This window comes from Rhincodon typus, chromosome 31, assembly GCF_021869965.1.
Source record: "Rhincodon typus isolate 14 chromosome 31, sRhiTyp1.1, whole genome shotgun sequence".
Taxonomy (NCBI): domain Eukaryota; kingdom Metazoa; phylum Chordata; class Chondrichthyes; order Orectolobiformes; family Rhincodontidae; genus Rhincodon; species Rhincodon typus.
The window spans coordinates 38,005,561-38,014,881 of record NC_063362.1 but is presented as its reverse complement, the minus strand read 5'-3'; positions in this window follow the sequence as shown (position 1 = coordinate 38,014,881).

Here is a 9,321-nt window from a genome sequence, read left to right as displayed (position 1 = left end):
GATGGTTACTATTGAAGTTCAATATCTGGTCTGTGTGTATGGCTTTTCGGTGTACTTTCAGTTGCTGGAAAAGCTCAACAGGTTTGGCAGCATCTGTGAAGAAAATATCAGAGTTAACATTTCGGGTTCAGTGACCCTTCCTCAGAATGGGTTTCATCATTTTCAAGTTTTGCTGGTTTTCCCTTCTGGGATGTTAATTTTAAATCTGAGATTGGCATACTATTGTTAACCAAAAGCATTAAGAGATATGATATATGGTAAAGACAGATATGTAATAGTAGGTTACAGATTAGAAATGATCTCATTGAAGTGTGAAGCAGCTTGAAGGGTTGAATAGCCTCCTCCAGTTGATATGTTCCTGTACAAATGTAGCGAGGGCTATGTAGCTAAGACGGATAAAAAAAAAGGTGAGATGCAGATGAGCTAATTAGATAGTGAACAGGCTGGAGGGCTGAATGCCCTCAATGTGTCTCAATAACCGAGAGATACTTGCTGGTATTTTAGTTACCATGTGCAGTGGAAGAGATTTTATTCATCACTCTGCCACATACCCAACATCTCAATAGCAGCAATTCTAGCCTTTAGGCCAAAAGCTGGGTTGTGACTTAAGACTTCATTTGAGGGAAAGGTTGCTGCAACCGATTATTCTGGAGTTACTGAGACAACCAGGTGCAGGGCTGGATGAACACAGCAGGCCAAGCAGCATCATAGGAGCAGAAAGGCTGACGTTTCGGGCCTAGACCCTTCATCAGAAAAGGGGGAGGCGAAGGGGGTTCTGAAGTAAATAGGGAGAGAGTGGGAGGCGGATAGAAGATGGATAGAGGAGAGGATAGGTGGAGGGGAAACAAACAGGTTGAAGAGGCGGGGATGGAGCCAGTAAAGGTGAGTGCAGGTGGGGAGTTAGGGAGGGGATAGGTCAGTCCAGGGAGGACGGACAGGTCAAGGGGGCGGGATGAGGTTAGTCGGTAGGAGATGGGGGTGCGGCTTGAGGTGGGAGGAGGGGATAGGTGGGAGGAAGAACAGGTTAGGGAGGCGGGGACGAGCTGGACTGGTTTTGGGATGTGGTAGGGGGAGGGGAGATTTTGAAGCTTGTGAAATCCACATTGATACCATTGGGCTGCAGGGTTTCCAAGTGGAATATGAGTTGCTGTTCCTGCACCCTACAGGTGGCATCGTTGTGGCACTGTAGGAGGCCCAGGATGGACATGTCGTCTGAGGAATGGGAGGATGAGTTGAAATGGTTCGCGACTGGGAGGTGCAGTTGTTTATTGCGAACCGAGCGTAGGTGTTCTGCAAAGCGGTCCCCGAGTCTCCGCTTGGTTTCCCCGATGTAGAGGAAGCCACACCGGGTACAGCGGATGCAGTATACCACATTGGCAGATATGCAGGTGAACATCTGCTTGATGTGGAAAGTCTTCTTGGGGCCTGGGATGGGGGTGAGGGAGGAGGTATGGGGGCAGGTGTAGCACTTCCTGCGGTTGCAGGGAAAAGTGCCGGGTGTGATGGGGCTGGAGGGGAGTGTGGAGCGGACAAAGGAGTCACGGAAAGAGTTGTCCCTCCGGAAAGCAGATAAGGGTGGGGAGGGAAAGCTGTCTTTGGTGGTGGGGTCAGATTGCAGATGGCGGAAGTGTCGGAGGATGATGCGTTGGATCCGGAGGTTGGTGGGGTGGTACGTGAGGACGAGGGGGATTCTTTTTTGGTTCTTATTGCGGGGACGGGGTGTGAGGGATGAGTATTAATAGGAAGGGTTTACAGTAATAAGGGCCAAATGCTGGCAAATAGGACTAGATTGACCCGGAGGAGGGCAGCAGAGTGGTGACGCTGATTGGCTGACGTGGGGAAAATTTGCATCAGTGCAGTCACTGTTTGTGTGTGTGTGTGTGTGTGTGTGTGTGTGCGCTACTATGAGGGACCAGAAGCAAGGGAAAGGGAGAGAGCTGATGCAAATCTTCTCCATGTCAGCCAATCAGTGTCACCACTCTGCTGGATCAAGGGTTGCAGATATCTGGACCTTGTGACCTGTTAAAGGACAGGTTGCATCTAAACTGGAGGGGCACAAATATTCTGGCTGGGAGGTTTGCTGGTGTGACTCGGGGGGATTTAAACAAGCTTGGCAGGGGATTGGGAACCAAAGCAAAGGTAAATTGACTGAAAGGAAATGAGAGCATAGGGCCAGTAAGCCAGGAAGAGCAGGCAGGGTGTGGTTGTGAATCAAAGCGGGTCTGGTGGATTGAAGTGCATCTGTTTCAATGCAAGAAGTGTAACAGGTAAGGCAGATGAACTTAGAGCTTGGATTAGTATTTGGAACGAAGATGTTGTTGCTATTACAGAGACTTGGTTAAGGGAAGGTTAGGATTGGCAGCTTAACATTCCAGGATACAGATGTTTCAGGTGAGATAGAGGGGGATATAAAAAGGGTAGGGGAGTTGCACTACTTGTTAAGGAGAATATCACAGCTGTACTGCAGGAGGATACCTCAGGTGGCTCAGACAGTGGGACAATATGGGTAGAGCTCAGGAACGGGAAGGGTGCAATCACAAAGTTTGAGTTTTACTATAGGCTTCCCAACAGCCAATGGGAGATAGAAAAACAGATATGTAGGCAGGTTTTGGCAAGATGTAACAGTAACAGGGTTGTTGTACTGGGTGATTTTAACTTCCCATATATTGACTGGGACTGACTTAGTGTTTGGGGCACGGATGGGTTTGTAAGGAGCATCCAGGAGGGCTTTTGAAACAGTACGTAGGTAGTCCAACTAGGAGAGGGGCCATACTGGACCTAGTATTGGGGAATGAGCCTGGCCAGGTGGACGACGTCTCAGTCGGGAAGCAGCTTAGGGACAGTGATCACAATTCAGTAAGCTTTAACGACTGATGGATAAAGATAAGTGTAGCTGTCGGGTGAAGGTGCTAACTTGGGGGAAGGCAAATTACAACAATATTAGGCAGAAACTGAAGAATGTAAATTGGAAGCAGATGTTTGAGGGTAAATCAACGTCTGGTATGTGGGAGGTTTTCAAGTGTAAGTTGCTGGAAAATCAGGACCAGCATGTTCCTTTGAGGATGAAGGATATGTATGGCAAGTTTAGGGAACCTTGGAAAATGAGAGATATTGTGAGCCTAATCAAAAAGAAAAGGGAAGCATTTATCAAGGCTAGGAGGCTGGGAACACATGAAGCAAGGGTGGAATACAAGGAAAGTCGAAAGAAACTTAAGCAAGGAGCCAGGAGGGCTAAAAGGGGTCATGAAAAGTCATTGGTCAGTAGGATTAAGGAAAATCCCAAGGCTTTTTATACATGCGTAAAGAGTAAGAGGGTAGCCAGGCAGAGGGTTGGCCCGCTCAAAGACAGGGAAGGGAAATGGGCGAGGTATTAAATGAGTACTTTGCATCAGTATTCACCATAGAGAAGGGCTTGGTGATGATGAGTCTGGGGAAGGGTGTGTAGATAGTTTGGGTCATGTTGAGATCAAAAAGGAGGAGGTATTGGGGGTCTTGAAAAATATTAAGGTAGACAAGTCCCCACGGCCTGATGGGATATACCCCAGAATACTGAGAGAGGCAAGGGAGGAAATTGCTGGGGCCGTGAGGGAATTCTTTGTATCCTCACTGGCTACGGGGGAGGTCCCAGAGATTTGGCAAACAGCCAATGTTGTTCCTTTGTTTAAGAAAGGTGGCAAGAATAATCCAGCTAATCACAGGCCGGTGAGCCTTACATCAATGGTAGGGAAATTATTGAAGAGGATTCTTTGAGATAGGATTTACTCCCACCCGGAAATCAGTGGGCATATTAGCGAGAGGCAACATGGTTTTGTGAAGGGGAGGTTGTGTCTCACTAACTTGGTTGAGTTTTTTGAGGAAGTGATGAAGATGATCGATGAGGGTAGGGCAGTGGATGTCGTCTACATGGACTTCAGTAAGGTCTTTGACAAGATCCTTCATGGCAGGCTGATACAGAAGGTAAAGTCGCACGGGGTCAGAAGTGAGCTTGCAAGATGGATAAAAAACTGGTTCAGTCATAGAAGACAGAGGGTAGCAGAGAAAGGGTATGTTTCTGAATGGAGAGCTTTGACTAGTGGCATTCCTCATGGATCAGTGTTGGGACCTTTGCTACTTATAATAAATATAAGTGATTTGGAGAAAAATGTAACTGGTCTAACTAGTATGTTTGCTGATGCCACAAAGATTGGTGGAATTACAGATAGCGATGAGGACTGTCAAAAGATAAAGCAGGATATAAATTGTTTGGTGACTTGGGCAGAGAGATGGCAGATGGAGTTTAATCTGGAAAAATGTGAGGTAATGCATTTTGGAAGGTCTAATTCAGATGGAAAATATACTGTAAATGGCAGAACCCTTAAGAGTACTGATAGACAGAGGGATCTGGGTGTACAGGTACACAGGTCACTGAAAGTGGCAACGCAGGTGGAGAAGGTGGTCAACAAGGCATACGGCATGCTTGCTTTCATCAGCCGGGGCATTAAGTTTAAAAATTGGCAGCTAATGTTGAAACTTTATAAAACCTTAGATAGGCCGCATTTGCGATATTGTGTTCAATTCTGGTTGCCACACTACCAGAAGGATGTGGTGGCTTTGGAGAGAGTACAGAAAAGATTTACCGGGATGTCGCCTGGTGTGGAGGGCATTAGCTATGAGGAGAGGTTGGAGAAACTTGGGTTGTTCTCACTGGAACTACGAAGGTTAAAGAAGGACCTGATAGAGGCCTACAAGATTATGAAGGGCTTGGACAGATTGGACAGTCAGAAGCTTTTTCCCAGGGTGGAAGAGTCATTACTAGGGGGATTAGGTTTAAGGTGTGAGGGGCAAGGTTTAAAGGTGATATATGAGGAAAGTTTTTACACAGAGGATGGTAGGTGCCTGGAACTCACTGCCGGGGGAGGTAGTGGAAGCAGGTACAATAGTGACTTTTAAAGGGTATCTTGACAAATATATGAGTAGGATGGGAATAGAGGGATATGGTCCCTGGAACGGTAGGGGTTTTTAGTTGTGATGGGCAGCATGTCGGTGCAGGCTTGGAGGGCTGAACGGCCTGTTCCTGTACTGTAATTTTCTTTGTTCTTTGTATTAACTTAGGATATCTGGTTGGCATGAGTGAGTTGGACAGAAGGGTCTGTTTGCATGCTGCACAGCTCTATGACTCTATGACTCAAAATTATAGGAGGATATGGACAGGTTGGTCAGATGGACTGATCAATGGCAAATGGAATTCAATCCAGATTTGTGAGGTGATGCGCAGGACAAACAAGACAAGGGAATGCATGTTGAACTGTAGGACCCAAGCAAAAACCAAGAATCAGAGAGACCTTACTGTGAATGTCCAGAAGTCCCTTAAGATAGTGGGGAAAGGTAAATGAAGTGGTTGAGAAGACATATATGACTTATTGGCTGGAGCATCATATTTAAATTAGGGAGGTGATGCTGAAACTGTATAACTGGTTGGTTAGGCCACTGTTACGGTATTATATGCAGTTCTGGAATCCACAATATAGGAGGTGTATGAAGCACTGGAGAGGGTTCAGAAAAGATTTACTAGGATGTTGCCTGCGCTGGAGTGTTTTAGGTATGAAGAGAGATTGGAAAGACTGGGCCTGTACAACTTGGAGCTGAGGAGACTAAGGGGGAACATGATTGAGATGTATAGGAGAATGAGGGTCATAGAGAGGGTAGACAGAAAGGAACTTTTCCTTTGGTGGAGGGATCAATGACTGGGGGCATAGTTTTGAGGTAAGGGGGAGAAGGTTTAGAGGAGTTGCGAGGAAAAAAAGAATGTTTCACCCAGAGGGAGGTGGGAATCTGGAACTCACTGCTTATAAGGGTGGTAGAGACAGAAACTCTCAAAGCATTTAGGAAATACTCAGATATGCACTTGTGATTTCAAGGCAAACAAGGCTATGGTCCATGTGCTGGAAAATGGACTAATACAGTTAGGTAACAAGGTGTAGAGCTGGATGAACACAGCAATCCAAGCAGCATCATAGGAGCAGGAAGGCTGACGTTTCGGGCCTAGACCCTTCATCAGCCCACTATCTCTAATACAGTTAGGTTATTGTTTTTGACTATTGCACACCTGATGGGCTGAAGGGCCTTTTTCTGTGCTGTAGATCTCTTTGGCTCCAAGACAAGCTTAAAAAAAGATCCAGTGACAGTGTACGATACTGGTCTTCGTAGTGATTGCCAATTTTGCTGTTGTCCACACAGCAACTCTATGTCAGAAGTATGATGACCTCAACAGCAAGAATCAAAGTTCATTTGAATGCATTCTGATATATTTCGGAGACAACACAGTGTGGAGCTGGAGGAACAAAACAGGTCGGGCAACATCAGAGGAGCAGGAAAGTCGACGTTTTGGATCGGGACCCCTCTTCAGAAACTGTCAACTTTCCTGCTCCTCTGATGCTGCCTGACCTGCTGTGTTCCTCCAGCTCCATACTGCGTTGTTTCTGACTCCAGCATCGGGATTCCTTGCTGTCTCTGGCTGATATATTTCGTGTTGATTGGCAGATTGGCTTTCACCAAACAATATATTTTATACTGTCTTCCTTCAGCAACAAGTACCTTTCCACTCACATCCTATCTTCCATAATACCTGAAAGCAGAAAAAAAAAATCAGAAATTTCTGGAAAAACTAGCAGGTCTGGCGGTGTCGGGGAGAGAAACCAGAGTTAACATTTCGGGTCCATTAACCTTCTGCAAGACAGAAAACAGAATATTTTCAAAATGCTTCCATGTGATAGCAAAGTTCGAAAAAAATTATGGCTCTAGAAGGGGATTCGAGAATTATAAATATCATCTAAAATTTAAGATCTAGTCACAAAGGATGATAGAAACTTAGAATTCACTTCTATAAACAACAGTTGATGCGAGATTAATTGTCAATTCCAAATCTGAGATTAACGTTAACCAAAGATATGAAAGGTTACAGCACAAACAGAGTTATAATGACTTGAGCCACAGATCAGTCATGAACACATTGAAGGATGGAACAGGCTTGAGGGTTTGTTCACTTACATCTGGATTGAGTTATGTCATTGAGGCAAACAGAAAGCATTCACAATGTCTGTTTCCTAAAGGCAAAGGTCTTTCATAATCAACAACAGAGAAGGGAGAGAGTCTGAATAACACCACCCAACCTCCAACCTGGTCCAAGTGAGGAAGAATATATGGAGGTGTTGTGTGTGGAAGTAGGAAATAATACAGAATTGGTAGAGTCATAATATGGATTACCTTCCCAGAACTCCAGCAGTTCACAGCACATTTTAACACAATCACTTAATGAATCTTCCTATCATTCTGTGTACTTGAAGTTTTCTGGATACTGTTGCTGTCGGTAATTCATTACAGTAAATCAAAAAGCAGTTAGTAACTCCAGAATTAGTGATAGTAGGAACTGCAGATGCTGGAGAATCCGAGACAACAAGGTGCAGGGCTGGATGAACACAGCAGGCCAAGCAGCATCATAAGAGCAGAAAGGCTGACGTTTCGGGCCGAGACCCTTCATCAGAAAAGGGGGAGGCGAAGGGGGATCTGAAGTAAATAGGGAGAGAGTGGGAGGCGGATAGAAGATGGATAGAGGAGAGGATAGGTGGAGAGGAAACAAACAGGTCGAAGAGGCGGGGATGGAGCCAGTAAAGATGAGTGTAGGTGGGGAGTTAGGGAGGGGATAGGTCAGTCCAGGGAGGACGGACAGGTCAAGGGGGCGGGATGAGGTTAGTCAGGAGGAGATGGGGGTGCGGCTTGAGGTGGGAGGAGGGGATAGGTGGGAGGAAGAACAGGTTAGGGAGGCGGGGACGAGCTGGACTGGTTTTGGGATGCGGTAGGGGGAGGGGAGATTTTGAAGCTTGTGAAATCCCCCTCCACTCCAATCCCAACCTCACCAAAAAACCCACAGACAAGGGAGGCGCAGTTGTAGTATGGCGCACTGACCTCTACATCACCGAAGCCAGACGTCAACTCTCCGATACCTCCTCCTACCGCCCCCTTGATCATGATCCCACCCCTGAGCACCAAGCCATCATCTCCCAAACCATCCACTACCTCATCACCTCATGTGACCTCCCACCCACGGTCTCCAACCTCATCGTTCCCCAACCCCGCACTGCCCGCTTCTATCTCCTTCCCAAAATCCACAAACCTGAATGCCCTGGTCGACCCATTGTCTCCGCCTGCTCCTGCCCCACCGAACTGATCTCCAACTATCTGGACTCCATTTTCTCCCCCTTGGTCCAGGAACTCCCTACCTATGTCCAGGACATCACCCACGCCCTCCACCTCCTCCAGAACTTCCAATTCCCCAGTCCCCAACAGCTCATCTTTACCATGGACGTCCAATCCCTCTGCACCTGCATTCCCCATGCAGATGGCCTAAAGGCCCTCCGCTTCTTCTTGTCCCGCAGGCCCGACCAGTCCCCCTCCACTGACACCCTCATCCGCTTAGCCGAACTCATCCTCACCCTCAACAACTTCTCTTTCAATTCCTCCCACTTCCTACAGACAAAAGGGGTGGCCATGGGTACCTGCATGGGCCCAAGCTACGCCTGCCTCTTTGTAGGTTACGTGGAACAATCCCTCTTCCGTACCTACACCGGCCCTAAACCCCACCTCTTCCTCCGTTACATTGATGACCGTATCGGCGCCGCCTCGTGCTCCCACGAGGAGCTCGAACAGTTCATCCACTTCACCAACACCTTCCACCCCAACCTTAAGTTTACCTGGACCATCTCTCATACCTCTCTCCCCTTCCTGGATCTCTCTGTCTCCATATCGGGCAACCACCTAGAGACCGATATTCATTTCAAGCCCACCGACTCCCACAGCTACCTAGAATACACCTCCTCCCACCCACCCTCCTGAAAAAATGCTATCCCCTATTCCCAATTCCTTCGCCTCCGCCACATCTGCTCCCAGGATGAGGCATTCCACTCCCGTACATCTCAGTTGTCCTCATTTTTCAAGGACCGTAACTTCCCCCCCTCAGTGGTCGAGAACACCCTCAACCGTGTCTCCCACATCTCCCGCAACTCATCCCTCACACCCCGTCCCTGCAATAAGAACCAAAATAGAATCCCCCTCGTCCTCACGTACCACCCCACCAACCTCCGGATCCAATGCATCATCCTCCGACACTTCCGCCATCTGCAATCCTACCCCACCACCAAAGACAGCTTTCCCTCCCCACCCTTATCTGCTTTCCGGAGGGACAACTCTCTCCGTGACTCCCTTGTCCGCTCCACACTCCCCTCCAGCCCCACCACACCCAGCACTTTTCCCTGCAACCGCAGGAAGTGCTACACCTGCCCCCATACC